We start from the raw sequence: 15,092 nt of genomic DNA, 5'->3' as shown, positions 1-15,092 counted from the left end.
AGGTGCACCACTGGGTGTAATTTGTGCTGTTATTATTGGTGTGACGGTATTTTAATAGTGCTGTGACGTTAGTAGAACGTGAAACGGGAGAGAGGTTTGTTTGGTCAGCGGTCACATATGATTGTTTGAGGTTTTTGTCGTGCACACAGTTATGAGGTTCTGTCAGTAGGGTATCTATCTAATTAAAATCCAAAGTTCAGTTCAGTACCACTCAATTCAGTTTCCTCTGTTTTTTTTTTTTTTTTTTTGCATACTAAACAAATCAGTCCACTCTGAGAATCTGAGAATTATAGTAATTGGTTGCATTGCAGGCAGAGCATGTGTGTAAAACCAGTAACCAAAAAGTAATGAAATCAGGTAAAATGTAGTTATTTATAAAAAGGAATGTTGTCTTTGATTAGTCATGAAAAAGCAACCTTTGCTAGTTTTCACGTTCTAATCGAGCAGTGTAATCAATTATTTTCCTACTTTGCCTTGTTGCGTTACATCGTGTGCAGTGTGACTGTGCACGTGCACACACAATACTATGTTAATGCTAAAATAATTATAAGTCAGCTGTTCTTAAATGTTGTTACTGCCTTGCATTTAGTTTAAGACAAGCTGAAATTGAATCTCCTGTGGATCCTCGTGGGGGTTGGGTTGAAATGTTTCCCTCGCTGCCTTGTGCTCTGGCAAGATGCACAAAGCTGTCAACAGAGGCGTCAAAAGATGTTTTTTGGAACGAGCAGGGAAAGCAGATGGGGAGGGGAAAAGAAAGGATGCGGGTAGATCTCCTTCTTCCGTCGTTTTCTAAATAGGAATCCGTGGCATCTTCTCGCTTTGTGTCGGTGTTGTTTGTCCAACCTGAGAGGACATTTCAAAACTCCATGACTTTTAATTTAGCATTTGTAACTGCAATATCTGTTTCCAATTCATTTTTTCTTTCTCAGTTGTGCTTTTAGTTGAGCTTCTTCCATTTCCAATTGGTATTTCTCATTGAATGCTGCTGCTGCCGGAGCTAATAGAGCTGCTCGTTGTGTTTCCACACTCATACGTGCAGAGGAGGCAGATGATAGCGTTGTCCTCTGAAAACCTTTGGACTTGTTTAACCTTTCAGATGTCACAGAAACACTTTCCTCTGGTCTTATAAATGATTATCTATCCACTTGATGTGCATTTATCCATATCTCCACATCTTTTAAAAACTGTAAAATGCATTATCTTCATCATACCATGTCACAAGATCATCTTCTCTCTCCTCAGAGGATAGTATCATACAGACTAAATCATGTGTATCCGTAAAATCACTTAGAGCACATTTGAATGATTCGACTCGGTCGATCACATTCCCAATGTCTTTGTCAGTGATTTTATTTCATTCTTTTAGCATGTGCACACTCCCAGTTTACCTCTGTGTGTTCCAAGTAGCGCATTGAAATGTGCCTCTGCAGCAGCGCTGCAGCAGTCTCAGCAGGAGGTGCTTCTTCCTCCATTTTCAAAAGTTCAAAAGTTTAAGGCTTTATAACGTTCTAAATTAGGAACACAATCCAAAGATGACTTTTGCATTTCTATGTTTCATTTGCATACATTAACTCACAGTATCCACTTTGATTTAATTCATCATGTGGCGGCTCACTTTTTCCTCCATCAGCACTTCGTCTGATCCAACAAACTTCCTTTAGAAGCATAACTCAATCCTTTCCAACCAATAATGTCCATATAATCCTTCAGATTCAGCCATTTTTTTGACAATTGTAGAATTAGATTCTGGCGGTGGCTGTGTAGGATTGTTTCTGACTTGTGTGATCCAAACATTTCCAAAAACTCCAGAGCGTTTTAAAGTTCAAAAGTCAAAATTTATTGGGGGGGGAGAAAAAAAAAAAAGATGGAAGTAATCATTTCCAAAATTCATAACATCTTTTTATCTAACGAAATCTTCTGCTTCAATCCATATTTGTTGGCGTTTAGCCTTTCAAAAACAACATCTTCACTCTGGTCAAGAAACTATTTGCTCTCCTGCTTTCCGCACACGCACGCAACTGTATTAAAGGTATTTTAAATACAAATATAACAAAAATAAACAATACTTTAATCATTCAAACCACATAGCGTCTGCATGCAAACAGTTTAACTAAATTAATTACATCTACATATTTACATAATCACAATAACAAAAAAAATCTATCTTGGCTGTAACAGCTGAAAAAGGAGAAAGAAACATCTGACACTAACATACACACACAGAAAACATGATAAAAAATCATGCATTCGTGTTTTTAATCCTTCATTTACTTTGCTGTGGTGCTTTGTTGTTCAAAGGTTGTTTTTTTTTTATTATTTCATTACGACTCTGACTTCATTCCAGTGTTGCACCAGTATTGCGTTCATGTCACATTTTGACATTAACAGGGCAGCTTTGATCACATGCCTTTATTCATATGACGGAGGGTTTATCCCGCCGCATTTCTCACAAAGATTTATCAACCCGTGGAAGGTTTGCTGAACATGCACGCTTGTCTTCACATTCACACAGCAACTCACATTTATAGCCTTCTGCTATTGGCAGCTGAGCAGCTCCATTGGACTGACTAGATGTTAATTCCCCAGCGACACCTTTTGCAGTTACACTGGGAGTTAAACGAGAGCGAGTCGTTCACTTCTTCCTCAACAGCTTCCCCAGTATGTGACTTTCATCCTAATCCCTAAATTCAGTTTTCAAAAGTGAAAGCCTTTTGGCAGCCAACAAGCTCAAAAGCCATCAGCTGTCACACCATCTGCATAATGATGCTGAAGTTTGTTGCAGTCATCCATCACAGTAATGGCATCATCTGGCCTTTCTGTTTCACCTGATGAAACCTGATATATGTCATAGTTTTCAAAGAGAATTTTAAAAATGCAGTCAGTAATTTGTGGTGCTTCAGAATTTGTTTTTTATTGATTGATTGAAGGATAAGAGCCAAAGTCACTAGTATCTGCTAGAGAGATTTGATGGCAGAAGCATCTGGAACGGTTAAACGACAAAATGAAGAACAATCAGCGATCGCTCCGTGAGATACCTCAGTCAATAATAACTGTCAGTGGCACTGGGAGGTCACTGAGAGAGGTTTTGTAAAATTAAAGGATGTTTACTCTTGCCAACTTACCCTGTCATTCATCATTAATTGTAACCAAAGGCTGCTGTTTGTTTACTTGAGCACCCCCCCCCGATCCACTTGCTAGCTCAATAACACTGTCTGTTAGGAAAGTTTTTCAAGGTTACAGAGCGCAACGAGACACCATAAACAAAGAATCAGAGCCACAACTGATCCATTAGAAATACCTTGAATAACCCCAAACCTGATGATGTGGATCTGCTCGGGACACCCTTTGCAACAAAAAAATTTATAGTCACAGAAAGATTTCTTGCAGTTATTAGATGGTGACAGATTTTACTCTGAATCATCTGTGGAGATTTGAGCGTAGCCTTGGAGCACTTTTTTTTGTTTTAGCATTTTAACATAAAAGGCCTAACTAATACTCTTGAGATTCCTGTTTCTATGGTTCTCTGCAACTTTGTAAAGAAAAAACTTAAAAAAGAACATAACTGGGTACATTTGAGGGAGATAAAGATAATACTTCAGGGATGAATGAAATACTGTAAGCCTTCCTTCACCAAATTATACAGCACTGTCAAAAATACAGTCAGACAGAAGAGTGTAACATTGATTGCATATTTGCAAAGTATGCAGCATTAAATAATAAGGTTTCAGCAAGATTTTATTTTATTTAGTTACTTTTTCAACCTTACATAAAATGTGACAAAGGAGGCCTAACCATAGTCTGAACTGAGAACGGAGATGTTTTAAAGATGAAACCATTGATGAACTGGTGTTGCAGTGCTGTTTTCTTAATGGTAGCAACAGCATCTCTCCTTAACTGAACTGAAAGGAAGGAACACAGATCGTTGAACACTGTTTTGGATTTTTAGCCTTTGGGAAACGTGACGTCAGAAAATGCAAGTGAACTTTTTCTCACTCTCTGAAAACATGGGTTATTTGCACAGTGTTGGAAAATTTGGATTAGCTTAGGGCAGGCTCCATTAACAGCAGTTGGCACTACACGCAAACTGTTTTGTCTTAAGGTTTCACAAACGAAGAATCTGCATGATGTGCAAAGCTTGTTTAGGAATCAGCATCCTAAGGATTTTTGTTCCCCCGATTCATCGACATTAAATCGCTTACCAGTTGTTGTCTTTTAATCTATCACGACTGACATCTGCCACCGTGTTTGGCTGCTCATGTGGAACCGCAGCGTTAGTTACTAAGAATGCAGAGTCTGTGCAAAAACCACTGAATCAGGGGCTGTTTTCAATAAGATTTGCAGCTGCTGTGGATTTTGTAACAGTCTTAGCATCTCAGTGAAAATGACTGTCAGGATAAACCACATAATGCTGATTCCTCGCTACTGCTGGGAGCCAGGCAAGGTTCATTTCTGGGATACGGGTTATCCCCATCCATTTCAGCAAAATAGAGCTGTCTAATGCAGTATTATAATGTGATTCCACTTTTGTTACAAGTGTGGAGTAGACGAGACAGAATCCCCAGAGCAGATCGTAGAGGTGGTTGAATGTGCTTAGACTCAAATTGATGTATTCACTACTGCTAAATTAGTAGTAACATACACTCTTGCCCTAGAGACTAGGCAGCTTTTTAAGTGCTGGTGTAGCCTCCAAGGGAGAAAACAAAAAGGTGAGTCATGGCAACTCGCAGCTTACTTGTGTCACAAATCTTTCACTGTATTAACAAAATCCTACCAAAGCTCCTGTAAGATGCTCCGGTTTCAGTGCTCGCTTGTTTTGTTTGCACAAAGATGCTGCCTTAAGCTCACATCCAGCCATAAAACTGAACAATTTTTTTTTTTTTTAAATGAACTTGGTACATGCTGTGTGGGGCTAGTAAATGTAAGAAGACTATGCCAAGGACAATCCACATTGATTCATGTTTTGGATACACCGAGTCCCTCCGAGGCAGTATATTTAAAAGTCAGTGTTATCTATATTACATCAGTGCTGGGACTCGTGAGCCAGCTACGAGCTTAGATATATTAGTGTAAACTTGAAGAGTGCAAGTGAGGATTTGAGAGTTTTAGTAGGGTAGTGTGTGTGTTTGATTTTTGGCTTATATTCAGTAACATGGAGCTTCTTGCAGGCTTGTAAACACTAGAAAGAACACATGTCCATATATGGATTTTTGGGAAATGTGTGCGTCACAGTGTAAATACAGTGTTTAACTATGATTTATATGGATGTTTTGACCTCTGGTATTTGTATAGACCCACAGTATTTAGACACCTGCTGAAATATCTACATTTAAGACCATATATTTGCTGTAACAGGCACATGTTGCATGGGAAAAATATGTAAATTGAGGCTAACTTTGAGGAAGGTGACTCTTGTGCAAGAAATCCTTGTGGTGGCTCCGAGAGGTGTTTACTACCTCAGTGGATGTCTTGAATACAGATGATGGAGATACACACACACACACACACACACACACACACATGCACAGAGGGTTAGAAGATGCTGTTGACAGGGAGTGTCTTTTTCCTACCAAGTTGCCCATATGCCCAAGCGGATACCATATGGTCTGCGACACTCCGCCCCACAAGCCTTTCTTTAAAGGGACAAGCCGACTCGCCGCTCTGTACTGTCAGAGTATCAGCTATAAGTTAAATAATCTTAAAGAAATTCATTTGTTTGAGTAGGATTATGATTTTTCTGGGGGTTTTTTTGTTGGCTATACTGTATATGCTAATACAGGCACATGATCTTCCATAGTTCATGAATGTTTCCTGGTGTCAGCATCAAATGTGCTACTGATGCAACTCTCATAACGCCTGAACATTCTGCTCTTTTCTCCGTTTGTCACCGTTGAAGGGCAGAGTGTTTTTTGAGAGTGAGACAAGAAGTGATTTTAATTTATTTAGAAGCCTGCCACTCAGGTTCGGTCGGCGCTAAACCTTGCTTCTGTCACCTCCCATGTTTATTTTTTTTTTGTTTTCAAGATACCCCTCCGTCCTTGTGCCTGTAACAGTCGAATCGCAGTCGCTAATGTGATTGGACAATGGGACAGCATCTGCTCCCTTTTTCCCATGCCTCTAAGGATATCTCGGCTGTTTACTTGCCTCTCTCTTGTTTTCAATGCTGTTCTGTTGTGGTATTGCTGTATTTGGTGCCGGTTAGTGTCAAGCTGTCCGAGGCGGAGGTCAGGAGGTCGTTGGCCAGTGGGTTTTTTTTTTTTTTTTTTTTTATTTTATTTTTTTTAGCAATGCCATTTTGATCCGTGATGTCTTACTGACAGCCTGCTCAGATTCTTGGCCTTGTTTCTTTGAGTCGCTGCTTCGGGTTGAATCTGTGGAATGTCCTCAGAAAAGTCACATGTCATCTCCTTTTAAGAAATCGTGCACTCTGTGCATGACACGCAGCCTTATTCCAGCACTACAGTTAAAAGCAGGGTGTTCTACTCCCCCAAAACATTTCTAGATGAAGGATTAAATGCAATCAACTCAAATATCTATATTTATTTTTTTACATTTTAGTCAGTAACATTTATTTTTAAGATATTAACATATGATGTTTATATTGCATGTCCAGAACACATCACATCAACAATATATTAATGATCCACTGTGTGTTTTTTTCTTCCTGTAGGCGAGGTGTGTGGCGTTTGTGGACTGGCAGATAAAACAGCTTTCCCCTTGACTACTCAGTGGAACGGTGAGTTCAGAGCTGGCACTCACACTCAATGTGACTTACAAGCGGAACAGCGGGATTTCTAGATGACCAGCGTTTCAGACAAGTTGTGTGGATGGATATATTTGTGGGACTGTTATTGCGAAAGAGAGAGAGAGAGAGAGAACTAAAACAAAAAGCACAGTTACCGGGGTTTTGGCTGTAGCTTTTTTGTACAATCCTCATTTGGCAGCGCGACAACCCCGTTCCTGGATGTGCTCTTTCATCAGCGGAAACTAATCACTCCAACGGAAAAGCTATTGATATTTCTCATGTGAAACAAGTGTTACACGTAAGTCGGGAGGGCGCTGACTACACGGCTCTTTCAAACCTGGAGTTATTCCAGTGACCGGTGGCCAATCGAGGGGGTAACGTTACCAGCCGTTCAGAGGGTTCGTGTTCGGTGCGAGCCAGAGTTCACAAACACCGGTGTAACTTATACACGCACCTTGATCCGACGCCACATCACCCCTCCTGCTGTTCAGCTTTACAAAGGGTACAGTTTTTTGTCCTTTTTTTTTTTTGGTCTTTGTTCTGTGAGGTCTCTGAGGAGTTCATTTCATATCTCTGCTCCAGCACGGCTATTTTTAGACCGGCTCGAATATCAGGGGATCCTGGGCTCTTCCTCCATCCCTTTTTTGTCTCTTTTTGCTTTTGAATCCCAAAACCTTTTTTTTTCTCTGCTGTGTAGGGATGATTAATTATACGGAATGGGAATCCATTTATGTACTTACAGTATATACCCGTGTCCCTTTTTGTCCCTAGTCTTTTCATGTGACGGTGACTCATTCACTCAAGGAATTACTTGATATTGTTTTAAGCGCCACTCCACCAATTTTACACACAACAATCAGTTTACTCACTACTGGGAGTACTACTCAGCCTGAAACAACGTTTGTTTTTTTTTAAGTCTTCTGCGGCTCTGGAAGAGCTGAGAAAATAATCCCGGTGATGTCATAGTGATGTCATCAAGGGTTTTTCAGCTCAGGCTTGAGATTAAAAAATGTAAATACTTCGATACAAACTGTGATTGTATAGTCTGAAAAACATGGGCCAGTTTTGGAGGATATCAGGGAAAAACTGCATTGTGGGAATTGTAGGATCAAGTGTTTTTTGACTACAAGTTAAGAGTATCTTTGTATCAACTTCCTCTTTTTCACAAGTCCACCAACTTTATGGAAGTTGAAATACTAAATAGCCTTTTTTTCTTTTTCAATATTTAACGTTTTTTTTACAGCTGATAGCTCAGACTCAGGTGGTGTTATTGATAAGAGAAGACATTTACCACCCTCCTCGCACTCCATTTAAATAGTCTCCATTTTCCTGCTGAGTGCTCGGGGGAAGGAACTGTCAGGTAGAGGAAGAGGTCCGCCTTGAGAAGATTGTGACCACCGCCTGTCGCTTCACGGGGGCTATACCCAGCAGCGCTCAGGTGATGGCACCACGCTGTCTACAGAAGGATTTTTTTTTTTTTTCTCCGCTAGGGTAAAGGTGGGAGGGGAGAAAGTAAAAACACCTGAAACATAGTTGTCAGCTCTGCCTGTCTCAGTCTCGCCTCCCTCATCCTGCCTGTAGAGAGCAGACACTTTGAAACCACAGACAGTATGAGCAGTATTAGCTTCTGTATCAGCCCCAAACACACACACACACACACACACACACACACAGACACACACACACAGACACATATTTTGCTTTCAGTGATGTAATCACATATTTGTTTGCTTGCATCGTCAAACTGCAAAATGGCTTTTGCATGCAAACAAGCGCGCCAAACCTGCTGTTAATTTCCATTATTTGTAATGCTGAATTTTTAGCAGATGCCCCGTTCACCGTGTGTTCATTTGTGTGTGTTTATGGCAGCGACGTTCCTGCAGCCCGTGTGGTTGAAAACACAACCCGTGGCATCTTGCCCTCCTGCTTCCACCTCTCCTCCATTATTCTAATGAATATTTAGTGCAGCGTTGGCAAGATAGCCAACACTGGCCCAGCCAGACCGTGCCGCGCTGCAGCAGGGGAGCACAGAAAGACCAGCCTTCGACAAGCTTGTGGCACTACAGGTGTAAAAAAAAAAAATTTTTTTATACAATTCACTGAGTTGAAGATAGTGTTTGGATTTGTTTTTGTGGATTTTGTGGATTACTTTAAAACAAGAGCACAAGGTTGAAAGGATTATAGGGTTGTAGGGTGGAAGAAATCTGCAATAAATGCCACTTTGAACACCTGGAACAAGGAAAATCTGCAGAGGAAAACCGAAGAACAGCTTTTCAATCCCTGGAAAAACTGTTGAAGGGAAATATTCAAAGCATCCGCCTTAGAAACAACAGCTATTAGTAATAACATTTGTCTTGGTGGCGTTGTTGCAGATGTATATTGATGGATATGACATATTACATGATACAGTGTCAAGTCTTCACTGAGTGATGGAAGAAGGAAGCTGCGTACAATAATAACACACCTTATCATTAATTTTTTTCTTGTTGTTGCTGCAGAAGTGGCTGCCTCAGATGATTTAATCTTTATACCACAGGGAACTAGGCCAGCCATATTTCATTGGTGTCATGAGCAACACAGTGTTTTTCTTGTGCGTGTAAGCAGAGCGCCAATGAAACGGGAACTGCTTGACGGATGACCTTTGGTCCATCAGCTAGGGGTTAGAATTCAGTGTCGCGGTGTCATCTGGCCGCCAAAAGGACTGAATAATGTTTTAAAGCCAAGAGGAGGTCTGCTGTGACAAGTCGCTATCTGAAACACACACACACACACATTGACACAAACACATGTAAGATTTCAAAACAAAATTAAAGCAGAATCATTTTAAAATACTGCACATACATTCTCAGCTGATGTATTTTAACCCTCTGGTCAGTAATGTGGAGGTCTTTAGTGACCCACATTAGTGAGAAACCACTGAAGCTGCTGCTCACATTGCGCAGCATTTAAACGATTAAACTAACAGCAAAAAAACATCATTGCCCTCTGCTTCATAATTTTTCAAATATTTTCCAATTTATAATTTCCTGCAAGTCCACTCCAAAGAGGCTCATCTGGCATCGGCCAGATGTAACAGATGTCCGTGTGTTTTTACAATCAGGGAGCAAGTGCGGTTTCGACTGTCCAGCCAGCTCTTACAATTGATCAGCTCTGGAGGTTAAAAGAAAGATGTTTTTTTTTACGTTTTGGGCTGATCTGATGCCCTCACCCAGGAATAGCTTGCAAAGGAGTGCAACAGCAGATCAAGCTGAGAGTCCAGGCAAAGAGAAAGAAAATCCGAGAGGTCAATGGTAAAGCAAAGATGTAATGATATTTGCTTTATTGGTAGAAATGAGACATGAATGCATTGATTTGGCTTGTGTTCAACGGTCAGTTCCTTCTAACAGCTATACTCTTTTCTCATTTTCTTCATTAATCATTTTCCACTAATGTTGCTTTTGGAAAGTTCTTGATTATGGCTATTTTCTGTAGATGTGGTATAATGAGAAACATCAGCATTCTAAAATATCTTAAAATAATAAACTGTAGGTTATGTTTTAGTAGGATTGTGTTCCTGTATTTTGGCCTCTTTCTCCTCAGACCTTCGACGGCATATGTTCTGTACCATCCAGCAGTCAGAGCGGTTCACAGCATTATTAGCATGTAATTATAAGTGAAGAATCCATATGGAGAATACCTGCGTTCTTTCACACTCGGCACCCACACCCCGTCGCTCTGTTTCACACTCTTTCTCACACTTCTCTCTCTTTTTTAGCCGCGCTAGCTGTCATACAAAAAGAACATTATACACGAACACCACTGGTTTCCATCCAACCATCCGTCCCCGTGACCAGACAGGAGACGGACGGATCCGATATCAAAGCCCACATTTGTTTTGGAACCTGGACGTGTAGGAGTGGTGACCAGATGCAAAAACAATGTAGTCATTCAGGCAAAGCCGTAATAGAGGCTGCTATCGCTGATGGTGTAGATTCGACCCAGCAGAGAGTCGGTCTGCTTACTGTCTCGGTGACATCTGTTTTACACTGTACAAACTGCAGATGGGACTCGCTGCATCTGGAACACTGATCCAACTTCATATTACTACAGCGACAGTGTTGTGTTTACATATTTTTACCGTAACATCACTTCTGTGTACTTCTCGGAGAAGCGATGACCGTAGGTGTTATTATTAAGCGCTGACACACTGTGTATATAGTCGGTGTGGATATAATGACACACTTGTGGCATTTAGATTATGTGACAAGCACAGAGTCCAGTAGGATGATACTGTTATCAATAGATGATAGTTTGAAAATCTGTCACAGTTTATAATCACAGACATTCATTTAGCATTAACACATAACATAATTTTTATAGGGATTACATAAATGTGGTTATAAAAGTGTTGTGACTAGAGCTGAGACAGTTTATTAAGTGATTAGTCAATCAATAGAATATGTATTGCCAACTATCTTGATAAACAGTTAATCATTACAGTAATTTTTCAAGCAAAGATGCCAATTATTTTATGGTTCCACTTTCTGAAATGTGAAGATTTGCTGCTAATGCTTCTCTTATATTATAGTTAATGGAATATATTTGGTTTGGGGTTCAAATAGCTACTGTAGATATTTAAATGTGTCTGTTTGTGGGCATATTTTACTATTTTCTGACATTTGATAGACAGATTAATTGATTTATCAAGAAAATAACCTGATGATTAATAGATACTGTAATTTAAATAGTCGTGACAGTACTGAGCAGGGAATTTTACATTTGGAAAATAAAGTTGTGAGTGCTCTCTGGTGCACAAACTATGTAATGGATCCTTTTTTTTTTCATACATATCTTTCTAACATTTCTGTCCTACAATATCTGCCAATAGAGATATATCCTTATTGGTGTATGTAATAAACTAAAAATTGGCCAGTAATATCAGCCATATGGATGTACAATCAGTGCGGCTCTAGTGTTCAGTGTGTTTTATTGTGGGTGGGTGGAAAAAAAAAAAAAAAAAAGATTCCCACAAGAATCACGATTCTTATCTTTTAAGACTCTGAATTGATTCACAAGCGCCAGAAATCTATTTTTGTTGTAATATTAGTCGACAAAGAAAAAAAGGTGTGGTGTCGAGCCCGAATATTACAACACACTCGTGTATCAGACGCACACGCCGCGACCTCCACGTGCAAGCTTAGACCCGAGCTCGAGCACACGTCCATTTACACACACATCACATACTGACATTTAACAGAACGTGCTATTGCCAATTAACACCAGCTCGGTAAGATGATTACAGATGAGTCTTACCTCAAATCAGCCCCGATCTGACAACCAATCCATACAACAATTACACACAGGCACACAGATAAAACAGCAAAGGGCTACTTATGAAAGCACCCCACAGTAATAATAATCCATCACGCACGTCTACATAAGTTATCCTCGTTATAAGCGTTATTGTCAGCAGATGATTAAAAGTCTAGACTCTCCTCGGGGAGATGAGTGCACACACACACGTTGGTGCACTGGAATTCAAATATTATCACCGCACAACAGCAAACCGCCTCTCGAATAACACAGGCCACATAACAGATGGAGAAATATTATAATACCTTTACACACAGATAAAAACATACCATGGTGGTCAGCTGTCTGTCTGGCTCACTGGAGAACATTTAGCAGCAACTGCTGTTATGTAGCGGGCACTGCCAGAGTTTGATTCACTGTTCTCTTTTTATATCATCAACTGCTGTATGAGAAGAAATATTAGGCTTAAGTTATGATCATTTTTTGGTTCTCTGACCAGACAAGCAACATAGAAAAAAAAAAAAAAGTGTGTGCTTGAAATATGCCGAATACACCTGGAATGCAGCCTCTCTCTTTTATAAAACATCTGGAACTCCTGCTTGTTTGAAGCAAATAAATATCTGGTTTCCATGAAGTGAACCCAAAAATACACAAGACACAAATTCACACAAAGGAAGCTCAGCCAAATGTTGCTAAATGACTACATAGTTTTCGCTGTGGTAGGTAGCCAGGCCCTTTTCTGTAGGTTGCTTTTGTTTCTAAAAATATGAATGTTAAATTAATAAAAAAAAAAGCTATTCAGCAGGAACAATGGCTCGCAGACAACTGAGGTAGCTTTATTTACACACATGCTTGTACTTTGCCCTCCTACTCAGCTAACATACCGAGTCAAATCAGATTGTTTTGGTCTAAACCAATTTTCCTTACAATCTCTCCACTGTAGCTACCATTACTAAAAACCCCTTAAAGCCTAACAGGAGAGAAAGGCTGCGATTTGATCTTCTTCACCTTGATCAGATTACACATTGGAATTAGTATAATTACGGCTGTCGCTGATTAATGGGCAAGCTATAATTAGCACTCTGGATTTAGGGAAACTGTGTGTGTGTGTGTGTGTGTGTGTGTGTGTGTGATGGAGACAAAGAGGATGAAGAAAGAACGGTTGTGCATTTGTCGAGATGTGTGTGCGCTACACGTGCGTCCTCATGTTCGTGCGTGTAGACGGCTGTTTAACGGCAGTAGAGAAGAATTAGTGGAATTGGTTTTTAAAAAAGGGAATCAGCTTAAGCCTTGAAAATAATAGTACTTAAATCATTCCTCAGAGTCGGCGTGCGTTCACCTGGCATGAAAACATCAGAGGAGACACAACGGTTGTACACAGCGGAGCAAAAGAGCTGGAAAACCCATCTTCCAGTCAACCGGAATTCGATCCTTTCATAAACTTTATGCAAATGACACACAGGGGAGCGTAAGTCACATAAGTTTTCATCAGTATGCAATAACTTCATTCTTAATCTTATTAACCATTCAGGCCAACCTACTGAATCAATCATCATCGTTCTTTACAATCATCTGCACGGACGCCGTCTCTAACCTAATCATACTCTATAGACAAGGGTTTATTTATTGAACATCACAATACCTCTGTGGGTACTGGTGAGTGGATAAGATCCAGTCTAAAGCAGAGAAATGTTTGAAACCTGACTTTAAAGCAGCTCTTTGCAGCTTAATAACTAAATTCTGCTTCTTCATGTTTAGTTTTTTACTCTGAAAAACAGTTAGCAGAAAACCACCAGATGACTAGAGAGGTCAAGATGGTTTGTATAGTAAAAGCTATATTTGTAGACGACAATACAACAATATTATAATCTCCATGGTATGATGACACTGGAAGCCAGAGCAGAGAATTTGTGTGATGTGTTTAGCTTTTCTTAATCTTTGTTAGTAGCATAACTGCAGGATTGAGAAACAACTGAAGTTGCAGCTGAGAGTTTTTCTGGAGAGAGAGACCTAATAAAAGTCGTGCAGGAATCACAGGATTTATGTCAAAGGGAGACACAGAGAAACTTGTCTCTCCTTCTGTTTTTTAAGATGCCAGTCAACAGACTTTGATGTTGACCTAATGTGGTTATAATATAGATCTAAATATAGATCTGAGTACATGATTACACACAGAATTATAACTTTTTTTTTTTTGCTTTTCAAAGACCAAGCATCAGGTTTAGAGAAACGTCCCCAATCTCTCTTCTTCTGCTCCAAAAAAACTGTTTAGTCTGTATTTAGTGGAAGGAAGTTCAGGAACATTTAATCAATGGTCTGTAGTTGCTCAGTTACAGAGTAAGATAAATCTGTGTGTCGTCTGCATTACTGAAAAAGGGGTGACTGTAAAAAAGCACTGAAGAAGAACTGATTTTCATACATACTTTATGTTAACATCAGTTACAGTTTTTTCCCAGTATCTATCAGTCATACTGTATGATTAATGGCTATAACATTTACTGTTTGGCACCTGTCCTGACTTGGATTGACGTGAAAGGACAGGGTTTTGCAGGGACATGCTGTTCATATTTCACTGCATAAGTACAAATTTCCATCACGTACCGTTCCTTTTGTATTTTCCCAAATGCCTGCATCATCTCTGATTGTCGGATGGGTTGGGCTCGTCGGTCGTGTTTGACAACATGCTCACCCTTGTAACAGATTGTAGATGATTGATTTTTTTAGGGTGGGAATATGTTTTTCCATTCCTTTTGCATGCAAATCTTACTCATATTGTCATCAAGATTTGCTGGCTCTCCCTGATACAAACTTACTTTTCTGCCAAATGGCAGCAATAACAGTCTCTTGAGCAACCAACTTGTTTACATCTGTTTATCCCCATCCAACCTGTGGTGGAGTGCACGCAGACCCTGGTATACCTCATTACAGCTGAACCACAGGCTGTAATGAGGTACACCGTCCCAACATTTCTCCATTTTCTGTGTAGGAGCAGCTGAGTTTGACACTAAAATGAGAACAGCTGGTCCACCTTAAAGGCCAATCCACCTTAAGTGAGCCT

At 39.9% G+C, this 15,092-nt stretch overlaps 1 protein-coding gene across 1 annotated transcript in view; it reads left to right on the top strand.

The window, feature by feature from the left end:
- adarb1b (adenosine deaminase RNA specific B1b) overlaps nt 1-15,092 on the top strand; it is a 116,407-nt gene that overhangs the window by 34,984 nt on the left and 66,331 nt on the right. Inside the window, exon 2 of the mRNA XM_042425949.1 lies at nt 6,668-6,733. The gene's annotated coding sequence lies outside the window, so the exon portion shown is untranslated. The remainder of the gene's footprint in view (nt 1-6,667; nt 6,734-15,092) is intronic.

Source organism: Thunnus maccoyii, chromosome 11, assembly GCF_910596095.1.
Source record: "Thunnus maccoyii chromosome 11, fThuMac1.1, whole genome shotgun sequence".
In the NCBI taxonomy this organism is placed as follows: Eukaryota; Metazoa; Chordata; class Actinopteri; order Scombriformes; family Scombridae; genus Thunnus; species Thunnus maccoyii.
This window is presented reverse-complemented; position numbering and strand designations above follow the sequence as displayed.